This window comes from Helianthus annuus, chromosome 7 (genome assembly GCF_002127325.2).
Source record: "Helianthus annuus cultivar XRQ/B chromosome 7, HanXRQr2.0-SUNRISE, whole genome shotgun sequence".
NCBI lineage: Eukaryota > Viridiplantae > Streptophyta > Magnoliopsida > Asterales > Asteraceae > Helianthus > Helianthus annuus.
The window spans coordinates 121,689,137-121,711,522 of record NC_035439.2 but is presented as its reverse complement, the minus strand read 5'-3'; positions in this window follow the sequence as shown (position 1 = coordinate 121,711,522).

The window sequence follows — 22,386 nt, the reverse complement described above, 5'->3', positions numbered from 1 at the left end:
GTTGTCCCGGATATCCTTGGCATCATTTTACGAAATGGCCACGCCCATCGACATCCCGGTGTAGGCGTACACCCGGTATATATTGTCGACATTAAATTAAAAGACGTAGCCGTTGGTTTTTATACTACGGTTTTACGCAATGTGGTGTGTCTATAAATCTTTAACCCGGCACGACCCGGGCTACTGAACGCATAAAAGAACATGTAAAACGTTCACAAGATTTTATTATAATTTTCCCAAGTTATAAAAGAGTTTGTGCCTTGTGCATTCAAATCAATTTTAACAAACATTTTCAAATGTGTCAGTTGAATGTATTTACCAGTGTAAACTGACGTATTTTCCCCAAAAAGATTAAATGCAGGTACTATACGTAATGGGCTGGTATAGGCGTCCTAAGCATCGTACATAGTCTCGCAAACTCGATGCTGCATCTGAATGAACAATATTTATTACTTTTTGATCCGCTGTGGATATATTCAACTTCTGTAATACATTTGATATTACAACCAGAGGTTGAAGTTTATATATTTATCTTAAGCTTCCGCTGTGCATTATATAATTGTGTGGTTTGACTATATTGTTGCCAACATCGTCACGGTAATCCCCCACCGGGCCCACCGGTGAGACACGTGGAAATCGGGGTGTGACAGGTTGGTATCAGAGCCAACATTGAGTGAATTAAACACTACCCTATTGTGTTTAATCTCAATGACACAATTTGCACATACTTGAGTCTAGACAAGAACTTAGGACAAATTCGGATTGATACTCCTTTTTGTCTTTATTTCCAATTTGATTTTTTTTTAATAAGTTTTGGAGCAGGAAAATGCCACCTGTTATATTCCGAGGAAGAGGAAGAGGAAGAAGAGGCAGAGGAGAAGTCGTGACACATCACGATAACGAAGCTAGACCATCTGGTACAAGACATCCTTCGATGACACGGAGCGAAGAGCCACAATGACGAAGGGATCTTTACGAACCCGCGAGGCATTCCACCTCGCACAGCTCGACGCCATCCTACCGGCACTCCTTTGGACCGAATTCAGAAAATGATCCCAACAACCCACAACCTTCCTTCATACCTCTACAACGTTCGGTATCGCACCGAAATTACGACGACCCTACTCCCTACTACATAGGTCAGTTTAATCCAGCTGACTACATACAGGAACCTTCAGGTTTTGTTCCACTAGGGCCACAAGATCATTTCTCCGAGGACCATATGGATGAAGATACTGATCCAACTGAACCTGCGCGTGGTACGCCCACGTATCCGATAGAAGTCTCTGATGGGTCATCCTTCCATGGCACGCCCTATCAAGGACCTGACAGTTTCCAAGCGATGTTTGACCGACATGAGTGGTACTACACGCCACCTCAACAAACATCTCAACAACCGCGACATCCACAGGATCCCTCTGAGGATTCACGCTTTGAGGCAGTTACGCCACCACCTCCGCCACCGGCGCAACCAGTAATACCTGATCCGCCAAGGCGTAGGAGGACAAATGCTCGTATATCTACACGAGGAGGAGGGGGTATCCACTTCAGCACTCCTCGACATTCTAGTAGTAGCCACTATCCGCCACTACAAGAAGAAGGACCTTCAAGTCCTATACAGGAGGCGAACTCCGCACCAGCTGCACAAAATTCGCCACCATTTGGGTATGACCAACCCATACCTGCTTACACGGGTCCAACGGCTTACAACCCATTCGAACCATCACAAGCACAATACAACTACGGCTATGAGCGCGACCCATATGTGGTGTCGGCAAGATATAATGCGCGCTACCCTGACGGAGCACATGGAAACATGGGACCCCCGGACTACTCAGCTCATGGGTATCCAATACCTCCCAGACCTCCAGTTCCGCATCAAGCGCCACAACCACGTTTCTCTCCTCCTGAACAGGAAGAAATACTCCATCGACTAGATCGTGTGGAGAGAGAGTTCGATGAAGAGAAAAAGAGCCACCGAGGATTTCTCAAAGGCTTGGCGAACCTACTAAAGGGCAAAAAGAAGAAACGTGACCATTAGCCCTTAATAGTTGTACTAATGTAATTTCTACTTTGAAATAAGTCCCTGCGTGGACATTTACCGTATTCAGTCTCTACAAAGACTTATCTTTTAGTCCTTACATGGACACCTATCTTGTATTAGTCCCTGCGTGGACTTGTCACTTATTTTAAACCTCTATGGAGGTATGTACTATTTGAAAGACCCGTTTAGGGCAATATGTAATTGTATTTGAGATTATGGAATGTATGTTATGAGTTTTGTTTTAATATGTATAAAATAAATCAAAACCATTCCTTTTATATTGATCTGCCTAGATAAAGAATCTTAAAAGGTGAAACCTAGCTTGGTGTCTTTTAAGATCCAGTCAAGATGGTACGACCTAATTGAAAAGATTCTGATTCCCTGTTAACCTCTGTACGCATGTTAACAATCATGGTAGATGTGATTCGTTAAAATCACGCACGCCATTCTTATACAATAATCCTTTAAGGATTTCAAAACCCCACTAAATGATTTATAAATCATGGGTTAAATCACCAATGAAGGTGATCAGTATTATTAAAACATCCATTAGTGATGTAGTGCCTACGGGCCAGTATTATTAAAACATCCATTAGTGATGTAGTGCCTACGGGCCAGTATTATTAAAACATCCATTAGTGATGTAGTGCCTACGGGCCAGTATTATTAAAACATCCGTTAGTGATGTAGTGCCTACGGGCCAGTATTATTAAAAACATCCGTTAGAGATGTAGTGCCTACGGGCCAACCATATTAAAACATCCATTAGAGATGTAGTGCCTACGGGCCAACCATATTAAAACATCCATTAGAGATGTAGTGCCTACGGGCCAACTATATTAAAACATCCATTAGAGGTGTAGTGCCTATGGGCCGTAATAATTGTCTTATAAAGACAAAAGGTAGTGGTAGTCTATGACTCTCTGTCAGAAAGAGATAAAATAACTACGGTTCAAATCTCTATGCCTTTGATTCTCTGAAATCTCGGCTAAAATTATAAAACATCCTCGTGATTAGGCTTTATGCCGCCAATACTATTTATATAGTGGAAATAGGATATATTCAAATCCTAATATGAAATGAAATAATAAGTTAACCAAATATGGTCTCTATACCATGGTTGACAGATTGTCATAAAAGACAATTATATAATAATCTCTTGAATAAAATTTTGTTATCTTCTGTAACAGATTCAAGTTACAATGGCGGATCCCAACGGAGAGAATAGCTATACTAATGAAGATGACTACGATAATACGCCAGTGCAATTGACAGGCGCACAACTGAAGGCTCTGATTGACAATGCTGTTCAGGCAGCTCTTGATCGTCAATATACTGAGTCCCAAGGCAGAACCGTGTCAAAACCACCCTCTAAACCAAAGACACACTCCAAACCACCCTCTCAACCCAAGAAAGATGACGACAAACACTCGTCCACTGAGAACAGCGTTCATCGCGATAGAGAATATACTGATGCATCCAGTGCTAAGGGTTGCACCTACAAATACTTTGTATCGTGTAAGCCCCGGGTATTTACAGGGGAGAAAGGTGCTGTGGATTGCATCACCTGGCTAGACGAGATGGACACTATAGTGGACATCAGCGGGTGTGCAGCGAGGGATGTGGTGAAATATGTGTCCCAGTCATTTAAGGGCGAGGCCCTGGCATGGTGGAGGGCGTTGGTGCAGGCATCTGGTAAGTCTGCTTTGTACAAGATGACATGGGAGGAATTTATTGCTCTCATTAAGGAAAACTACTGCCCTCAGCATGAGGTTGAGAAGATCGAGGCTGACTTTGTGTCACTGGTGATGACGAACCTGGACTGCCAGGCATATTTGACGAGCTTCAATACAATGTCTCGTCTGGTCCCATACCTTGTGACACCAGAACCTCAAAGAATCGCCCGTTTTATTGGGGGCTTGGAGCCCGCAATAAAGGCGAGTGTAAAGGCCTCTCGGCCGACGACCTTCAGGTCAGTTACTGACCTCTCCTTGTCTCTCACCTTAGACACTGTCCGTCTGAGAACACTAAGGAACAAGGAGGCTGAAAAGAGAAAACGTGAGGATGATACCTCCCGAAGATCAGGGAAGAAGCACCGTGGAAGCGGTGAAGGCAAAAGAGGGTCGGAGGCGAAGAAAGATGGGCAAACTGGTGAAAGGCCCAACTGCAAGATCTGCAAGAAACCCCATTCTGGGAAGTGCAGATTTGCATCAAACTCACAGTCGCAATCAAAGACACCTTCCTGTGGACTATGCAAGTCCAAGGATCATAAGACTGTGGAGTGCAAGAAAATCAAGGATGCAACCTGCTATGGTTGTAATGAAAAAGGGCACATCAAGAGTAACTGCCCTAAGTATGCCAAGAAGGCGGAAGAAACAAAGAAGTCAAATGCGAGAGTTTTTCGCATGGATGCAAAGGAAGCAGTCCAGAACGACAACGTGCTCACAGGTACTTTCCTCGTAAATAATATATTTGCAAGAGTACTATTCGATTCTGGCGCCGATAAATCCTTTGTAGACCAGAAATTTTGCCAACTACTAAATATGCCTATCAAAACCCTTGATGCGAAATACGAAGTAGAGTTAGCAGACGGCACGATAGAAACCGTCTCAACTGTTCTAGAAGGATGTGAAATGTCCATTAGGAACCATTCTTTTCCTTTATCTCTACTTCCCTTCAAGTTAGCGGGTTTTGACATTGTACTAGGCATGGACTGGTTATCCCATAACCAGGCCCAGATCATTTGCGGCAAAAGGCATATAGTATTAAAGACTCCGAGTGGTGAATCTCTTACCATTCGAGGAGATACGCAGTACGGATTGCCCGAAGACGTATCTATGCTGAAAGCTTCTAGGTGTTTGAACAGGGGCTGTGTAATTTACATGGCTCAGGTGATAATTGAAGAACCGAAGCCAAAGATAGAAGATCTTCCTGTCATTTCTGAATATCCTGAGGTTTTTCCTGAAGAACTACCTGGTTTGCCACCAGATAGACAAGTGGAGTTCAGAATAGACATCATTCCTGGAGCGGCTCCGATAGCTAGAGCACCTTACAGGCTAGCTCCAACGGAAATGAAAGAACTGAGGACCCAGTTGGATGAACTGCTGGCGAAAGGTTTTATCAGACCTAGTTCATCTCCCTGGGGAGCACCAGTCCTATTTGTAAAGAAAAAGGACGGATCGATGCGGTTGTGCATCGACTATCGAGAGCTAAATAAAGTGACCATAAAGAATAGATATCCTTTGCCGAGGATCGATGATCTATTCGATCAGCTGCAAGGAGCAAGCTATTTCTCGAAGATCGACTTGAGGTCGGGTTATCATCAGCTCAGGGTCAGAGATGAAGATGTACATAAGACAGCATTTAGGACTCGCTATGGTCATTACGAGTTCCTAGTGATGCCTTTTGGGCTCACAAATGCACCGGCTGCGTTCATGGATCTCATGAATCGCGTCTGCAAGCCGTATTTGGACAAATTTGTCATAGTCTTCATCGACGATATCCTCATATATTCCAAGAACCAAGCAGACCACGAGAAGCACCTCCGTTGCATTCTTGAATTACTACAGCGTGAGAAACTCTACGCCAAATTCTCGAAATGTGAATTTTGGCTACGAGAGGTTCAGTTTTTAGGTCACGTTGTGAGCGAGCGTGGTATCCAAGTGGATCCCGCTAAGGTAGAGGCGGTCATGAACTGGCAAGAGCCAAAGACGCCTACCGAAATCCGTAGCTTCCTAGGGTTAGCAGGATACTACCGGAGGTTTATTGAAAATTTTTCGAGGATTGCTGCGCCCTTGACTTCCTTGACCAAGAAGAAAGAAAAGTACATTTGGGGCCCAAAGCAGCAAGAGTCCTTCGAAATCCTGAAGCAAAAGCTGAGCAACGCACCTGTGTTGACATTACCTGAAGGTACTGATGAATTCGTAGTTTACTGCGATGCATCACACACGGGCATGGGGTGTGTGCTTATGCAGAAGGGCAAGGTGATTGCCTATGCTTCAAGGCAATTAAAGGTGCACGAAAAGAATTACACCACCCATGATTTGGAGTTGGGTGCCATTGTATTTGCACTGAAGTTGTGGAGGCACTACCTTTATGGTATTAAGTTTGTGATTTATTCTGATCACAAAAGCCTCCAGCACCTGTTCAACCAGAAAGAGTTGAACATGAGACAGCGCCGTTGGATGGAGACCCTGAATGATTATGACTGCGAGATCAGGTACCATCCCGGCAAGGCGAATGTAGTCGCCGATGCCTTGAGAAGAAAGGAAAGGGTAAAACCCATTCGAATCAATGCCAAGAGCATTGAGGTCAAGAACAATTTGATTGAAAGGATATTAGCTGCACAGCGAGAGGCTGTGTTGGAAGCTAATTATCCTAATGAAAAGTTAGGAGTAACTGAGGAGCAGTTGACTCTTAGCAAGGATGGAATCCTTAGACTAAACGGACGTATATGGGTTCCGATTTATGGAGGACTACGAGATGTTATCCTCCAGGAAGCCCATAGTTCCAAATACTCAGTCCATCCTGGTACTGACAAGATGTACCAAGATTTGAAGGCGAATTATTGGTGGATAGGCTTGAAAAAGTCTGTAGCCGCCCATGTAGCAAAGTGCTTGACTTGTGCTCAAGTCAAAGCCGAGCACCAAAAGCCGTCTGGCTTGCTACAACAGCCTGAACTTCCCGAGTGGAAGTGGGAATGCGTAACCATGGATTTCATAACCAAGTTACCCAAAACCAGGAAAGGAAATGATACAATATGGGTCATAGTTGATAGGCTGACTAAATCAGCTCATTTTCTACCCATCAAGGAGACGTATAGCTCCGATATGTTAGCCCAACTTTATGTGGATAAGATTGTAGCCTTACACGGCCGATGTGAATAGGTTATGCTTAATCAATGTTAGTGTTAATTGATAACCAGGGTTTTGAAAAAATTATAATGTTAGTCTAGCGATTGTTCATACATAAACTGTTGGTGGTTACCTTGAATAGAACAATGATTCTTGTTCTTGGGCAATACACGAAAACTAGGATAGACTAATGATGAGTGTTTATTGTATTTGTGGTGATAATTGATATGATTTGATTATGAATAATGGTGATGAAACTGTTGGTAGATAATTAAAGCTTGTGGATTTAATTGTGTAATTGATTTGATTGAAATTAGTGGAGTGTCGGTTACGAAAATTGTGGGAAGGGTTAACTGGCTCAATCGCACGCCTTCTCGGTCGCACAATTAAGACCTCATCGCACACATACATGGGCCTAGGGGATTTATTTTGGGTTTTGGGCCATGCGCTGAATGGTTAGGCCACGGGTTAAACCTGGATCGCACGGTCCATGGTGAGTCGCATAATATATTTGGGCCGAACACCTTGATGGATCGCACACCAGTGTTGGGCACAGTCGCACACTTGAGGCCTAGTCGCACAACTGAGCCTCACTCGCACGCCTCATTGGGCCGTACCCCAACTATTGGGCCTGCATTGTTCACGGGTCGCCAGGTTTAACTCGATCGCACACATGGTTGCACGCACACTTTAATGGACTGCATGTTAATTGTCGCACGCCTCTATGATGATTAATAATAAGCTGCTTGGTGTTTATTGAAATGTAACACCTCGAATTTTTGTGTCCAATAATGTGTTAACACGTGTCATTTGTTTACACGTGGCATTGATAATTAAATAAAGGACTAATTTTTGACAAACCTTGAAAGTATATAAATTCGAGGGTTATAAATGTCAACAAGGGTAAATATACTGTATAGTAACCCTAAATAACGCTTGTACCTTCAAACGAATAAATCATAGATCGTACGGAAGCGAAACGCGGAAGAAAGTGAGAGATTACGAGCTACAGGGGTTAACTGTGTCAACATGTTTAATTACACCTCTGAGTGACCCTTTAACGTTCCCAAGGCTTCGTAACAGTATTATACGCTCACTAGAATATACTGTATAAATCCCGCGAAGTTCCGTCTTAAAACGAGAGAGTTATACTCAAATTCGTATGAGAAGGGTTAAAAGCGTCAACAGTGAAAGTTAAGGCTTTCCAAATAATTAATAAACTAACCGGGGACTTAATAATGCGGGTAAATAACACGAGGCCCCTATCGGTAAATAACCGAGGGCCAAACCGCAAAGTTACCCCTTCAAACCCGAAAGGTCAGGTAAATCATTACGAAAGATTTCGTTATTAATTACCGGATTCTGATAATCATTACAAAAGATTTAAAGTTTCTGGAAATCTGGCCTCTCGCGACCCGCGTTAAGTAATAGCCTAAGTGTAGGCGGGTCGCGAGCCTCCTAAAATACGCGCCTGATATTTGAATATCAGGCGACCCGCGTTAAACAAGCATGGGACTCCCATGCGGGTCGCGTAACGTGCCCAGATGCAGAAAGTTATAGTTTCTTGCCTTTTGGAGCTTATGAACGATCATACACATAATTAATGGAGCATGGGCGCCCCCTACTCGACCCATATCCCTTAGGGACACCTGCCCATGATCCATGATCAGTATAGGCCAATGTGGAATGATCTTGGGGTTCATTTTTCACTATAAAAGGCCATGTTGTGGTTACAACATTCACACAACTCAAAACACAATTACTGATCATTCTAAGAAGCTCCCAAGCATCCTTCTCTGCTCTATAAGCAAGACTCAACTTCTGTAAGTGATCTAACCCTTTGTGGTTTCACATTTCCTTAGTAAATGGCTAAAAACCAAACCGTCGTAAATACGGTTTGACTTTAAAATAACTCAGTAATGGATCAGTCTTACGACGAATCAAAAGTGGATATGAGTTGGTATTTATGTGGGTAATAAACCTCTAAAAAGGTTCCCCCTGATCACCACTCTAACTATGTCAAATATCGAGTCAAACGTGCGGTTAAAAAGTCAACAGAAAGCTATTTTAGCGATTTATGCATAATCTGTAATATATATGTTATGAAACCTGTTTTGACACTTATAAAACATGATATTAAGTATATAAACCTGTTTGCGCTCGTTTGAATCGATCATTTGCTATATTGACCCGGTTCGGAGCCGAATGTCGCAAAAGTTTGACTTTTGCTTTGACTTCAGTTCTGACCCGTTTTAGTGAGGTATAAATATACCTTAAGACTCTCTTAGGACCAGGTTACATGATGGTATAAACCTCTGTGATCGGTTCATGAGTTATCCGAGTCTTTTACGCATTTCCGTTAATCGCCTAAAAGTTGACCGTAACGGCCTTTTGAAAATAAAAAGAGTATTTCGGACATGTGAACGGACCACAACCTTGCTTATTAAACTATAAGCATGTCCTTAAAGTTTCACGTCAATCCGAGGTCTAGAATGAGAGTTATGCTAAATGGCGCATTTAAAGTAAACTTTTGTAATAAACGGCGCAATTAGCATAACACCTATCTAAACCAAGATTTCGTCACCAAAACTTGTACCCACTGTATTAAAATAATATTTTGGGAATTTTAAAGATTTTTAATAATTTTTACCTCGCTCATAACCTGCGGTTATGGCTACGGTTCGGTAAATACCGAATATGCCCTTTTCGGCCAAAACATGAGTTCTACAAGGTCTTTTGACCCGATTCCAGTTGCTACTGGTTTTAAATAATAAATAAAGTATTTTAGACTTTATAAACTGATCGGGAAACTCAGATTTCCTGTAGAACTCGAAAAGCTCTTTAAAAGTCTTTAAAATGACCGAAAAGCCCCTACGGGGCATAATGTTAACTTAAACTCGTTACGGGCATCACGGAAGGTATCCTACTGATACCACAACCTTTTTAAGGCATATTGACTTAGGAAATAAGCGTACGACTCTCATGGTTAACCGTTTCGCCTATTGCGCGCACGGTTCGGCTTATGAAACTAGTTTTCATAAATTAGCCGATACGGGTCAAATAATATAATTTGAACCCCAAATTCCAGAGTGTGAACCATAAACCCATTTAAAACAAGTCTCTGAACTTGTTGGGTCAGAATCACACTCCATTCTCGGTTTTCGCCTTTTCGCGCGATTAAACCATATCTATAAATATCAGAACCAACCGGTCTAGGCTACGGCCATTATAACGACTCGTTAGGATTCTAAGAGGTTAATTAAAACCTTCATTCCAGATTAGGAGCCCCAGTAAAAGCTATCGGTGATTTAATCCAAATTAAGGAAATATACTTGCAAAGGTAAATACTTTAACTTATTTCCCCTATATGGGCTTGGGTTACGGTATATTAATATCGCTTGATTGAGCATTATATTCTTCCATCGCTTAGGTGGTTAATTAAATAATATGATCGGCTCATTTAAACAGTTTTGTTTCTTAGAAGCCTTTGGGGGGTTTAATGACCGTTGTCCCGGATATCCTTGGCATCATTTTACGAAATGGCCACGACCATCGACATCCCGGTGTAGGCGTACACCCGGTATATATTGTCGACATTAAATTAAAAGACGTAGCCGTTGGTTTTTATACTACGGTTTTACGCAATGTGGTGTGTCTATAAATCTTTAACCCGGCACGACCCGGGCTACTGAACGCATAAAAGAACATGTAAAACGTTCACAAGATTTTATTATAATTTTCCCAAGTTATAAAAGAGTTTGTGCCTTGTGCATTCAAATCAATTTTAACAAACATTTTCAAATGTGTCAGTTGAATGTATTTACCAGTGTAAACTGACGTATTTTCCCCAAAAAGATTAAATGCAGGTACTATACGTAATGGGCTGGTATAGGCGTCCTAAGCATCGTACATAGTCTCGCAAACTCGATGCTGCATCTGAATGAACAATATTTATTACTTTTTGATCCGCTGTGGATATATTCAACTTCTATAATACATTTGATATTACAACCAGAGGTTGAAGTTTATATATTTATCTTAAGCTTCCGCTGTGCATTATATAATTGTGTGGTTTGACTATATTGTTGCCAACATCGTCACGGTAATCCCCCACCGGGCCCACCGGTGAGACACGTGGAAATCGGGGTGTGACATGAAACATAGATTGTAGTGTAAACTTGTATGAGAGCTGAATATCTGCTATGTGATCTCGAGATGATAATTGGTTGTTACGTTGCATGATAAACTGTTATGACTCTTATGGTATGTGTGTTACTTGTACGCTGTGTGTGTAATGTGTATGAAGAATACGTGAACAATGTGCTTACGAAACTATCTTGGTAACCACGGTAGGGTTTGGTTGACCAACTTGGAACGGGTAATGTAGCGTAACATACCGAGCAATCTAAGGTGAGTTCACTGCTCTTTTCAAGCATGCGTCCCGAGGAAGGACATCTGGTAAATATTCTAGGGAGGAATATTGGGTAATGGGTTTGACTGGAATGTTAAACCGGAATGTTGGATAATACACTCATTTTCTATCACTTAAGTCCCATCTACTACCGAATTAGTTGTCGGGGAGGCAATGGGGTATTTAGTTGATAGCGCTATTAAGTTTGGCACCCTCACACCGTACCGGGGAGGACGGGCGTGAACTAATTACCTTAGCCACTCGACCAATGTATGATAGAGCATTGGGGAAGGGCAAACAATCTGGAGCCATCTTGCGGTATCGAGTTATTATCAACATTGTTTTTGGAATTGCTTTTGAACTGAACTAAACTTTTGGCAGCAAAACATGTAACACGACTTTCGATAAACAAAACTATGAACTCGCCATCGTTATGCTGATACACTTTTCTGCATGCTTGCAAGACTATAGGTGCATATACATGGAACTTGCTGTCTGGGATGCTGGAGTGGTCATGGGTCGAGTTACAAGGAATCATGAAACAAGTCTAATGGCTTTCATATGTTTGGATTATGAAAAACATAACTAATGTCTTATGCTTCCGCTGAACATGTTGAGTTTAATAAACATTTTGTAACACATTAGTTTAACCAAGGAAAGTTTTTATTTTAAATATTACTGTAAGTTCAATGTGATTGGTGGCTAGATCCTGTTACGTCACACGCCTCGCGGGGGTTTCCGCATGTGGCATTTTGAGGGTGTGACAGTTTGGTATCAGAGCCACTAGTTATAGTGAACTTGGTTTTAAAACGTTTTTATAAAACCAGACTATAACTGAAGAAGTTTGGAATACGTGAATACGACCATGACACTCAATTCTAGATAGCAAGGTTCGTCTTTTCACCTGCTGTATACATTACATTACATGACTAGTGTACACTTGTTTATGATATTGCATACGAACACACACACTTGACACCAGGGCATGATTTCATGAATTGCTTGTTTACATTATGATGCGTTGTTAGTATGCCGTAGCCCTTAGATTTCTGTGATCTTGTTGTTTTGATAATCTTCGTTTGACATCTGAGTTTGAGGAACCATTTGACATGAGTTAGGAGGAACTGAGATGAGCATGCAAATCACAATATTATTGTGGGTGCACACATAATAATAATGTGGGGTACATGTGAGTCCCAGCGAGACTTAGCGAGTGTGAAAGGGGTTCGGTTCTATTATCCGACCTAGTGTGAAACACAACAATCTATAGGAGTCATAGCGACGACTGCCTCCTATTCAAACGTAATCCTTTCACTTCCCTCCGCATCCTTACGAATCTCGATGATAATGAACGTTGCCTGAACACGTATCCGAACGACTAGTGAGCTGTATCAGGAGGTTAGGTGCTAGTGCAAACGTTTTTGAGTTGGATGTCGAAGCGTCGAATGTTTGGTCTGTACTCTCCTCACTTTTCTCGTTTACTTGAACTCAACGAATTGACGTCGTAGATCCGCTGAACAAGTATAATAGCTTTCATGCATTTGGATTATGAAAAACATAACTAATGTCTTATGCTTCCTCTGAACATGTTGAGTTTAATAAACATTTTGTAACACATTACTTTAATGAAGGAAAGTTTTTATTTTAAATATTACTGTAAGTTCAATGTGATTGGTTGGCTAGATCCTGGTACGTCACACGCCTCGCGGGGGTTTCCGCATGTGGCATTTTGAGGGTGTGACAGAAATTGTGGTTGGATTAAAGTGTGTTAAAAAGGTTATAGATGTAGATTGTGGTATGATGATTCTTGGTAGATTGACGAGCATGGTAATGTAGTGTTTTTTGTCTAAAAATGAATGTATGTTATTTATATTTATAGCCAAAAATAATGGGGGTATGTGGATAGTCTTGATATGTTAAAAAAGTGTAATGTTATGCTTAGGTGATTATCTGTTAAATGATGATTATTGTGAAATCATGATGATGTCCATAATAAGTCTTAGATTTAAATTGCATGATTAAAGGGTGTGCATGCCTGGCTGAAAATTTGGATGGCATGTTGATGATTATTTCGTGTTTGTTTGGAAGATGGAATCTAAGTGTATGTTTGGAATGGTTAAACTTGCATGTTGGGAAGTTGGGGTATGTGACACATAGTTTTTCATGAGTTAACATTTAGGATATGTTCATATTGAAAAAGGGATGATTGTATGCTAGATGTTGGTTTTGGTAAATTCAAGTGGGTTCTTGATGCAAGAATCACCAAATGTGGTGATTCTGGGTTTTGATGATCAAGGTTTCATCATCATGGCTTTTGTTAAATAAACCAATGACTTGGTAATTTGATGAATGGCTAAACTTACATGTTGGGAAGCTGGGCTATGTAACACATAGTTTTGAATGAGTTAACATCTAGGATATGCTCATGTTGAAAAACAGATGATTGTATGGTAGATGTTGCTTTTGGTAAATTCAAAATATAAAATATTTGTTTCTCTTCATTCGTTTTATTACTTAACTAATTCTTCGAGAAAAAAAAGTATGTATTCGCTCGTCCAAGCAATAAAGCTTAATATAATATAAACAATATGCCAATGAGGTAATGATGGAGTGGTAAGGGGAGGCTTGGTGTTCTAAGGGACCCAAGTTCGATTCCTGCCCTCCCCATTATTTTCTGCGGCACCTGGTGATGATGGGATACAAGGCGAATAGGTGGAGATCGCTAGTTCGATCCTTGAACTGAGCGGGTTTTACCTCAACGCACTGTCGTGCCTTCGGGCGAGTGTTCATGGGCTTTGGCCCTAGATGAGGGTTTTCCCCGGCTCGGAGGCGAGTGTATCCCGATGTGGTGAATTTCGCCAGTAGCCCATTAGCCCATTTGGAGGATTCGTTGGTCGTTCAAAAAAAATATAAACCAGTAGACTTTCATATGTGATTGGTGTATTTCTGTATAGGCCTAAAGTATAAAATAATGTTTATAATAATACCGGATCTAATTAAATAAAAGTTAAAAACATAACGTTATGAGTTACAAAGTTAAGTTGTGGCACGGTATCGGCGGTAATGCTGATTAAAAAGTACTCCTATCGAAACCAAATACTATAAAAATTAATATTGTTATTAAGTTTGATGTTTGAGCGGTATTGGTTTGGTTCGGGAAAAAATATTGTATTAAATATAAAAAGTTTATTTAAACTTGTTTAATTACACAAAAGTTATCTCATGTAACACAAAAGTTATCTACACGTGTTTTACATCTATTTCAAAACCATAAAAAAAACATTGATACCGGTTCGATAATACCAATACTGGTACCAATGTTCTTTGGTTGTTGTCCGTTTGCTTCCTTAGGGTACCGGTACTCAATGTAGTTTACCATACAAAAAAATACCTTATTTTGAATAAAACTTTGTTTTCATAGAATATATATCCGGACGTTGAGAAAAAAATAATAAAGAGAGGTGCTTATTTAGTTTTTTTTTTTTAAGTTGAAGAACGCCAGTTATTAAAGAAATATAAAATTAAATAATAAGTAAAATATTATGAAAAAATAAATGAGTTAAAGGAGTATATTAGTATAGTATAAATGTTGAAATTGAAACATAAAAAAAATATCAAAATTAGGATAGGAATGTTCACATGAAAAAGAAAATATTTTGTAATTGTAAGAAGAGAAATAATAAGTTTAAACCAACTAGTGCAATACCTGCGTGTTACCGCGGAAATTCGGCGGGTATCGGTTTGATTTTCTACGGTATCGATGTGGTAGCGACACCTAGTATTGCAACTGAAAATAAAAACCCAAAAAATAAATATTTTACAACAATCAAAAACCATAAAAATAAATATCTGTAGTTTTTCGATAGTCCTGTTGTTCGGTCGAAATCTATTCGCGGTTTGATATGGAAACGGTACATTACCGACACTCGATATAAACCAAATATGATCAAAAGTAATTATAATTATAAAATAATACGTTTGTGTTTCAATCGGTTATACATTACTATTCATGATTTGGTTTTAAGCAAAATTTATATCAACACATGAAAAAAAAATAGCTAGGTTACAACAATGAACTTAGAATTTTACAAAACATTGTATATTAAAAGTTATTATATGAGAAAAACAAAAATACTTAAACTTAATTATATTACTAAAATAATAAAAAGGTATTACTGTTGTTACTGCAGGCTTTCTAATATTATAAATAGCAAATGAAAAAAAATGTTTGGTTTTCATAACTCTAATTCGACTTATTATTTTAAATCGTTAATTTATAGTATAATCTTCTTAACTAAATAAAACAGAAGGATTATGTAATTTTTTTAAGATTACATGAAAACTACATGTATTTTTTTCATCACTTAAAGGCATAATTGTTCAATCGACTTGAGGATACTTCAGATTTAAAAGATTTAAAAGATGGAATGCTAATATGAACATATAAGATAGATAAGTAACAAAAATGAAAAGGTAAACATAAAATTTAAAAAAGTCAAAAGTAAGTATCGCCCAGTTTATCTTTTCCTCCTTCAACCTCTACAACCAAACACACATTCTATAAGCATTTACCCCCACCACTTGCAAATTTTCCCTGCATCTGTCACTTTCATCTTTTAAATCCCCATCTTTTATAAACACATGAAGGTCCCAACTCAGATGTTGCATGTTCTATAAAAGATAAAATTCTGGTGGTCAAAATGAAAATCAATAAGAATAGACTGGCACTAACAACTTGGTTTTTTATATATATAATAATAAGATCCTTCCTTGGGTGTATATATGTAATAATTTTTATTAAGATATATCTTCTTAACTAAATAAAACATAAGGATTAACTAAATAACCTATCCTTCCCTGGGTGTATAATGATTTTAAATTTTTCATCTTTTTCAGTACAAGCACTGCACGTTTCCATGCATTTCTTGCACTGTTCATCAGTTTTATTATCAATTTTATTTGATGAGTCAGAAGATTCAGTTTGAATTATTACCTCTGTTGTTGGCAACTCGGCTTCTTTTGCCGCCTGCTTCTGAATTTCTTCAATCTCTTGTTGTTTCCCAGCAACAGCTTCTTCTGCTGAACTTTTCAGCTTCTGATCACTAGCTTTTTCTGATGTTTTCTTCAACTCATCCACCATCTTCTGACTTTCATCAACAATTTCCTCTATAGTCTTCTTCTTCTTCTTCTTCTTCTTCTTCTCTACACTGGCATATATCACCTTCCTTATGTCGTCATCTACTTCTTTTCTGTAATTAGGATTCTCTTCGAGCTCTTTAATCCAAACTCCCACAGTTGGAATAGCAGCAACAAGTGCTTCAAAATCTACCTTTTCAGGATCAACTGCCAGGTTTCCTTGAGGATCAACAAAACATTCTCTCTCTTTATCCCATCTGTTTACACGCTTTGCTTCTATGAACGCCTTATACACTTCACTCAAAAACATTCGTGCATGACGTTCCTCTCGACTTAGTCTCATTTCAGCAACTAGAGCAAGTTTCTTTTTCGGAATATATTTATCCCAGTTAAACCCTTCGTCATCTTGAATCTTCCATTTTTATCATCATTAATCGTCACCATAGCTTGTTTCTTTTCTTTGGATGACCCTTCCTTTATCTGCTTTTGGTTTGTTCTTGACTGTTGCTCGTTGTTGCGATGATAGATAGCTTTCTTTTAGTAATCTTCTTAAAAGGATTCACACTATCATCAGCTTGGCGGTTGGTGCATTCTCTCTTAAAGTGTCCCTTCTATTTGCACTTGAAACAAGTGACTTTTGCTTTGTCGAATCCCAGCTTCATATCGGGACCTTCAAGACACTTTCTCCCAGTGATCTCCATGAAACATTGAGCCCTCCTGATTATGCTCGCCATACACCATCGAATATCCATGAGCTCCATCTCTTCCGGATCTACCTGATCGTAATCTTCCTTTGTCATGTTTGGATTGCCTATCTTCCCTACGATCAGACCTTCGTAAGATTCTAGAACTGCAGCTAAGAAACTCATATGCTGTCTAGCGAAATCAGTGTTTAGATTTGGAGAATCTTTCCAGTTCTGATTTGGATTGGATTTAGATGATGTAGAAGATGAATGATATCCAAAATCATAACTCGGAGATTTGCTCTTTGAAGAATCACCAGAATTTTCAGTACTAAATGTCGTACTGATCTTTTGTGATTGATTGTTCAAAAAAATACTTTTGCGATAATATAAGTCAACATTCTCCTAATAACTTGAATCCATCATCTTGTTGTGTTTCTGTAACATTAGATCATGTCCCTCAAGTTTTTCAATCAAACTATCCAAAGACATCTCATCAAACTTGGCATCATTTTTTTGTAAATTATCATGTATGTCTGCCAATCATCGGCGTGTGGCTATGTCTCCATCAGTTTATCAATAATCTCCTCTCCGTCCTTTATGATTCCAAACCATTCTAGTTCAATTTTCAAATGACAGAATCTTTCTATCATTTGTCGGACAGTTTCCCCTTTCATGCAACCAAAGAGATCAAACTCTTTTTTCAACAATGAGATTTTGTTTTCTTTATATCTTTTCCTCCTTCAACTTTTACTTTCAATGCTTCCCACATTGATTTTGACATTTCACCATACTGAAGCAAGGAAATAATATCCTCTTTAACCGATTGTTGCAATAATATCCTCTCTAACCGATTGTTGCAATAATGTTACCATTTGCAATAATATCGTTTAATGGCTTTTCATATCCAAAATTTAACATAACCCAACTATCATAAGCATAAGCCTGCACCAGTTTTTAAACCTAGTCCTCCACCAATGATAATCTTCTATATTCATTAGTTTCGGTGGTCGTTGATGATTTCCGTACACACAATCATACTTCAAACTCTCAGAAATAACATTTGAAACAGTCTTTGTCACTATTGTTGCTTCAGTTGTTGTTTCGGATGTAAACACATTGTAAAACGTGTTGTAGAATTCTTCAGCCATGATTCCTACAAACAATCAAACAGACACTTGATCAAACTTGAATAACAAACAACACAAAAGTCCCTGTTCATACGAAGGTGCAATAGTGGGTTCGTACGAAGCTACTTGATATACAATATTGAATTTTTTAACCCGTTTGTACGAAGCGATTTGGGTTCGGACGAAGTCACAATATCTGGGTTCATACGAAGCAACAACAACTGGGTTCGTACGAAGCTAAGTGGGCTCGTACAAACACTTCAGCTCGAACTCAGCCAGTACATCATGGTTTTTCACTGATTTGAGTATGATTTTGTTCGAATTTTGATATGAAACTTTGAAGGATTGATCAAAAATGTTTTTCATACAACATATCAAAATTTAGCCAATTTTAACCATGGAAACTTTGTAGATCTGAGTTTTAAAGTTCAAAAGAATGTGTAGAAGATGAGTAGAATAAGATGTGAAGAAGATGAAGAAATTTGTCTATGAATCTGATGAAATTGCTTGACTCTTCGTGTCTTCAATCCGTGCAAATAATCACCCGCTCTGATACCACTTGTGGATTCGTTCCTTGGATCGATTCCTTAACCATTGTATGCGATGAACACGTATCTTGTGTGGAATCCAAGTACGTGTGTGGGTCATACACAAAGAAGTAAGTATAAGTTGTTTTTTATTACCGATATAACAGTTTACAACCACGAAAACAAACTGACAGGGTTTCCCCTCTTCAGTCAGCAAAGTTACCAAATAAACAAGATCCAACACACATATATATAGTAGTGATAGCTTCGTACGAAGCTAAACAAGCTCCTTTCATACGAAGTGAGCCCCTTCGTACAAAGCTGTATAAGCCTCCCTTCGTACGAAACTGCTTAATCTCATATGTACTTTATGCTCTGCTCTGTGCAGTACCTGTCTTGTATCATCTGTTTAAGCTACGATATGTGATTGACGAAAGTGATAGACATACTGCACTCACAAAGACAGTCACAACATGCTAAAGAAATGGAAAGTTAAATGTGATAAACGGTCTCACTGATGATATGCCAGTAGGTTTTTATACACTTAGTAAATTGATTTTGAGATATACACCTAAATCAATAACTTTCTTATCTCGTGGGGAACATCTCTCGGACATATGAACTTAGTACTCCGAAATCTCGTTTGAGAGGTTGTCTGATTTTGAGATATTAGGTCTTTATACTTATTGATATCTGGGGTATTATACTTGGTCTTCTGATTTTGTGTCAGCAATGGCCTAGACCTCGTATAATGATTTTGCGCTTAAAGTTTTCCCTCTGCATAAAAATTGAAAAATATTGAAAGATATAAATCAAGTGCAGTTGTAAAGAAGATTCCTAAGTGGAACATACCTTTAAGTCGAGCCTTCATCTCTTTGACTAAATGGAAGTTCTAACCTGAGCTCTCAAGGCCTCGCACTAACCCAGAGTACAGATATCAATTAGGTATATTCACCTATAAGACTGAATCTAGGGAATCCTGATGCGGGAGTATATTCTGAGGTGGGACACCCTAAAATATTAAATCGCATATCTTGAATCAATTGAAGTTTGTGTGAAAATTTAAATGCTTCAGTATACTGACAATCTAAGTGAATCGTTTAGAACATAATGTCTATAAAAGGTCAACGGTGCTAGTGATTTGTCATAAACCGATATGATCCTCTGACACGAACTCAAACAAAAATATGTCTGTAAATATTTCTTTACTGCTTTTCATTAAAGAAAAATTACAAAAAGATTTTCAGTGTGTTTTAGCATAAACTATGAAAAATAAAAAAAGATTTTTGTTCTACTTAATTTTCGACAACCGATGTGCAAAAGCTAAGTTTCAAAATCTAAATATGCTGAACATGTTTCTAAAAAATAAACAAGTTCATTAATTTGAAACTTGAGGTATTTATTTGAAAAATCTAAAAACAATTTGTGAAGTCTCCAAGGTCATTAATTTGGACTTGGATGATCAACTGAGAGAGTTTTGGATGCTTTGAATGTCAAATATATAGTTACTTGATAGGGGGAGAGAGCCAGTATGCAATCCTGGAGTTTTTAAAACTGTCAGATGGTTTTCATAGAACCAGGTTTCAATACTGGGATATAATATTCTTAATTATCATATGAATATTTTGCAATCATAGGGCGAGGAAACGATCTTGGACCTAGTCAGTTTCTAAATTATCAAATAATTTTTGCAAAAGAGCCAGGTGTTCGATCCTGGATGCAAAAAGCCAGGTTACTAATCCTGAGTGATCTTATAATCTTTAATTGTCAAATTTTTATGAAATCCAGATTACGATCCTAATAGGTGAGATTAAGGGGGAGTCTAAAGAAAAGCTCAAAGCAAGAGGGGGCTTGCAGTGATAGAACCAGGTGACAATCCTGAAAAGCCAAAAGCTTAAAGCAAAGGGGAGCCTGGAGATAGAGTCTGACGAAAGGGGGAGTTGAAGCAGGAAGCAGATTCAAGAGGAGTTTTTAGAGCTATGGGGAGTCTATGGTGCTGAAACTGTCAAAGCTTCTAGAAGACTCAGAGAGAAGATAGAAAGCTACGAGATTGATGGCAGCAATATCCAAGGGGGAGTCTGTGAGTGCATATGTCTATCGTTTCCGTCAATCACGTATCTTATCTTAGCTGAGAAATGTTCAAGACAAGGTTTAGAAGTGTTATTATATGAAATATAACGTACATTCTTAGTTTAGAGTCCATTATCTCGAAAGTCCATCCTCACTAAAGGGCTTGTAGGTTGGAGAGGATGGACAAGGCCTATAAATAGAAGGCTTGTCTTGTTCATTTAAGACATTTGCCATTTTGAGAGAGAACTTGTGGCAGATTGTTTCAAGGTGTTGTAACTTTTAGATCACTCAATAGAAACTACATTTAATTAGCTTTCTTGTGTCTGATCTACTCTCGTACACGGATTCCGCACGTGATACGAGATCTACGCAGTCATCGGAGTTACGGAATTGATCCGGAATCGAACATACAAGTGAAATCCTGGTTGAGATTGTTGAGGGATTTGTCATTTCTTGGCTTCAATTTTTGCTAGAGTTTTGGACTTTTGGATAACTATTGGAGGTCTCATATCAATTTTAACTATTGTGTTTATCTTGATGTATTGCCTCACAGCTCTTTCTTCATCTCACTACGTCTCAATTTGGGCATTAACGAAGGCAACACTTTGACCTTGCTGATCTCTTCTAAATTTTGTAAGTCTTTCTTGATGATCAATGTCATAAGTATATCGCCCATTTGTTTTCCCACCATTGTAGCCCTAGCCTCATCAGCTCTTTTCATTGCAGCTGCAGCCCTATCATGTATCATATTTAGTTTTTCTATTTTTACCCTTTCTTTGGCATCATCAGTTTCTTGCCTGTTAAGGTAGTGATGTAAACACGGGTTCAAGAATGTTCTTAAAGGTATTTTGCAGCTCCCCTACTGGGAATAATGAGGTGGCTATAACCTCGCTAGAAGTCTGGCTTTCTATGGCTGGTGGCTTATGGTGAGTGAGCATTCATGATATGTATTCAAGCTCCTTTTGTGAGGAAGCCAGCTATTGGGTATATTTGGGATTCAACTGGACTTTAACATGGGGCATGTTGGTGACCATCTCCTTGAGATTGGATATTGCAGCTCCCAACTTTCAATCAATTCCTCAAACTGCTATGTTTGAGCATCCTCCAAATTAATGGACTCATATGCTCGCCCATCGAGGTGGTTAAATCAGTAGGTGCATGTGGTTTTTCAGTCACATGAACACTCCTAATGCCCCTTATTCTTGGTATAGGAGACCTCTAGCACTTGTTTCTTCCAATACCTTAGAAGCATAGAGAATTTCAGTAGTCGTTGCCTGCAGGGTGGTCTAAAGGATGTTTCCACTGTCTTCGTGTGAACCAATGGGTTCATCAAGAATAGTGGAAGCCACCTCTACAATCACCTCAACAGGATTTACCGGAGAGAGAGTGCCTTGTCTTCATATGGGTGAGAGCTAGGATCTTTTTGAACCATGGCATCTGTCTGTGGCTACATATTTGTCATTTGTGGTTGAGCTTGTACCTAAAGCATGAACAAGTGTACCCGTTAAATTTTCAACATCTCAACTTTTTCT